The 4,093-nt window shown below is 32.6% G+C and overlaps 1 non-coding gene across 1 annotated transcript; it reads left to right on the top strand.

Moving 5' to 3' along the window:
- The first annotated feature begins 890 nt into the window (after positions 1 to 890).
- TRNAN-GUU (transfer RNA asparagine (anticodon GUU)) lies at positions 891 to 964 on the top strand. Its single transcript has one exon. It is a non-coding gene; the product is annotated as a tRNA-Asn (tRNA).
- The last annotated feature ends 3,129 nt before the right edge of the window (positions 965 to 4,093 follow it).

Raw genomic sequence — 4,093 nt, 5'->3', positions numbered from 1 at the left:
TTTTCTTTCAAAACCAAATTTTCACAACTACCTTTATCTATTAATGAAAAACATCAACAATGCCAAATTGAAAAATAACATAAAGACATGATATATATCCAATCCTTTTACTAATATACACCACCACCCATATGATACTTCTTCCATCACCAACACCCCTTATGCTTCCATCCCCTCCTCTGTCACAACTACTGTCTAACATATATACTAATATAAATCTTAAACATAAGATTTATATATCTATCTGTATACTTTCATCCCTCCGCCATCACTAGTGCCTAGGATATATACTAATATAAATCTTAAATATAAGATTTATATATCTGTATACTACTATAGGATTTGTACTACTATAGATAATATAGGATTTATTTATCAGTATAAAGAATGCAAGCAAATGGAAATGGATGCGATATGGGTATACATCCCTGCCATCTTTGAATATGTCAATGTTAAGGCACTCACTGACAGATAGAGGTCGCACATCTTTAGCGGGGAAATTCGAACACTGCAGGGTTTAGAATCTGGAAGAACCGTTTGTGTTCCCTGAATATTTTTTTAATGTCAATGTTAAGGTACTCACTCACGGATGGAGGGCGCTGGTCTTCGGGGCCAAATTCAAACTCTGCAGGGTTTTGAAACTTGGACGTGATGTTTGTTTTCTCTTAATGTCTTTCTGAGGCATTTATTTGTTAATATATCAACTAATACCATATGCTAATGTATCTCTGTTGTGGTCTAGCCGGGTTAGATACTTTACCAATCCATCAGGCGACACGGGATCAAGACAAGATACGGAATTATTTGGTTAGTGTTATTCCAAATCTCTTGCACTTTAAATATGAGAAATTTAATGATTTTTTTATAATGATTTTAATTCAACAGCAACTGCTGGAATAGCTCAGTTGGTTAGAGCGTGTGGCTGTTAACCACAAGGTCGGAGGTTCAAGCCCTCCTTCTAGCGGCATTTGTGCTTGTATAAATTATTTTGTTAAATAGCTTCGGCCCTCATAACCGTCTGCTATACCTTAACCTTAATCAAGCGTCGGTTCTCATAACCATCTGCTATGACTTCTTGCAAATCTTTTCAAAGAATTTTAATGGTAGTTTGCCGCAAATCTTTTCGAAGATTTAGAAAGATAGTTTCTGCCTTTAACGACGTTTGTGCTTTGTAGAAATCGTTTTGAAAAATAGTTTCGGCCCTCATAACCCTCTGTTGTAAGTTGCTGCAAATCTTTTCAAAGAATTGCAAAGAATTCTAATGATTAGTTTTTGCCTTCATATCCTTCTGTTATATTTTGTTGCAGATTTTGTCAAAGAATTCACATACTCGTGCCGAACCGGACTGAACTTGATACTTGGATCAGGGTTCGGGATTTTGGCTTCAAGATCATCTCAACCAGACCGAATCAGTGATCCATTTCAAAAAATTCTAATGATATTTTCGGGCTTCATTCCCTTCTGCTATAACTTGCCTTAAATCTTGTCAAAGATTCACATAAGCGTGTCGTCTGGACTTGATATGTGGATCAGGTTCGGAGATTTTGGCTTCCCAGATCGACCTAAACCAGACCGAACCAGTGATTTATTTACGCTCGAGTTTTAGTGATCCCTGGGAGTATCAGTCACTGCACTTGGACCAAATATTTAGAATTGTGTTTGCAGAGAGGAATTATTTCACAATTCTTTCCTTGTAAAAAGTGAGCATGCAAAGATAAGAATTTTTTTATCTTGAACTCCTGTATCAGGAGTAGATTCCACATTTATTCGGGAAGGATTTCAACCATTCTCAGGTGGTTATTATTTGAAAAACGTTATGGACTCACAAAGCATGAAAATAACCAATTATTTTATGAAGTCTATTCATATTGTAAATTCTCTCTCTCTGCATTTTACTACTTACTCAACTATGACCAAAGTCACTGCTAATGAGGGTGCATTTTCCTAACTCACTGAACTATGACCAAAGTCAGTGTTAATCAGGGTGCTGTGGAGTTGGGAATGTCAGAAGAGATCAAGTTTCTTCTTCTGAGGCAAAGGAATTGTGTAAATGGCTAAAAGTGGTTGGAATTTGATTAAAAAAATTTAAGAAATTTTGCAGTAGGGTTTGAATCATGTTTTTAATGGTGGAAATTGATTCATAGTGTTTGAATCATGTTTTTTAATAGTGGAAATAGATTCAACACAAACAAAAACTTCTAAAGGTACTCAAAATCTTGAAATTTGACAACTACAACCTAGATTTACAAAAATCCCTGCTAGATTTTATCAAAATAATATGGAAATTTCCATAATTTACAAACAAAAATTCCCTACCAAATTTTATCAAAATATTACCTAAATTTCAATAATTTTCAGGAAAAAAATCTAGTTACGGCCTAAAATTGTAACTTCTCCCGTGAAGCATTTAAAACTGAGGTGGATGCTTTAAACAGATCTCTAATACCACTTTAAAAAAATTTATGCTGTTTTCCCTCTGCATGTCACTTAATTTTTTCTCGGATGCTTTAAAGATATTCATCATATTGACCGAGAAATTCAGATGTTAATTTAAGTAATGAAATGTTGGTGACATTATTTGCTTGTAAAAAGGATAACTCATGTATACAGTGGTCACAAGTTTATTCAATTTATATAAATAGAAACGAAATAAAGAAAATGTGCCGCATGAAGTGGAGTATTTATTTATAAGGCATTACCATAGTGATTAACTACCAGAATGAAGCACAATTAGGTTGTAGACTTCCTCTGAAAACCTTAAAACAACGACATTGAGAGGATTTGTGCCATTCCAGTGGTTTGGTTTCAACCTCATCATTTTATATTTATGCAATGGTATAATTATTTATTAACCTTATTAAATAAAGAGTTTTGACCTCATATGTTGATGGATATTATATAAATGGTATAATTTAAAAATAATTTATTTTTCTAATTAGTATTGTTTTTTTTTTTTGTAAGCGAGTGCGGGACCTTTACATTTTCTTGTTTTATTACATCAATCACCTGCCTCTGCAGGACTCGAACCTGGGTGGGGGGAGTGACAGCCTCCGCCCCTACCATTACACCATGCACGTCATGTGCCCCTCCACCCCTAATTAGTATTGTGTTTTATAATTATTATGCACAACACTTTATTTCAAAAAATTATATAGATGGATATAATGTGTATAATTTAAAAATAATTTATTTTTCTAATAAATAATAATGTATTTTAAAATTATGAGGTAAGACACACCATTCCAAAATATTAGGATCTACCATTCCAAAATATTATGGCATTTCGAAATGGTAAAAATAAGATTAAGATGACATAGACATTGGAAAAGTTTATAAGAAGCTTCTTATTTTATAGCATATTCAAAGAAATAAATGAAAAATTAGGCGAGTAGATTCCATTTCCCATCCCAAACCAACCATGGGAGATGGTGGAAAAGTTCATAAGAAACTTCAAACTATATAGCATATTCAAGGAAGATGTTTACCAACCACCGGTATTGAAAATCCATATCCATAACTTGCTTCGACATGTATGTGATGATGTTGTGCAAGAAAATGAGTTTAATATTAGAAGAAACATAATTGTTGTGTGAATTTTGATTTATTGATTCCAGTCATCCTTAATTTTGATAATACATTTCATAATTATTTTTGGTAGGGGTTTATTTTTGGTAGGGGTTGTGGAGATTAGTTATTTTTGGTAGAGTTTGTGGAGATTAATGGAAACTAAACTAAAGAAACATACTATTGTATTCCATCTTTAAACAAATAATTAAGTATAAGTAGCAAATCACATTGTAGTTAAATTGTTGCATTATTTAAAACTATAAACATCTAAAGACATGAGAATATATGATCTTATATATGAAATCTAATTATTGTTAAATCCAAAATAATAAGAGGGGATGGGGATTGTGAATAAGTGTTATACAATTTTTAAAATCATTGAGCTATTTCTAATAAACCATATAGAAACACCATATATCAAAATTTAAACATATAGATTAGGAGAGTTAAGAGTTTTATGTGAAAACCTTTACGGGAGAAAACTATAGAACAAATTTTTTATATATGAAAATAGGCACCAACCTAC

The sequence above is a fragment of the Pinus tabuliformis genome, chromosome 2_2 (assembly GCF_031772625.1).
Source record: "Pinus tabuliformis cultivar Carrire ecotype Pingquan chromosome 2_2, CPIR1, whole genome shotgun sequence".
In the NCBI taxonomy this organism is placed as follows: domain Eukaryota; kingdom Viridiplantae; phylum Streptophyta; class Pinopsida; order Pinales; family Pinaceae; genus Pinus; species Pinus tabuliformis.
This window is presented reverse-complemented; position numbering and strand designations above follow the sequence as displayed.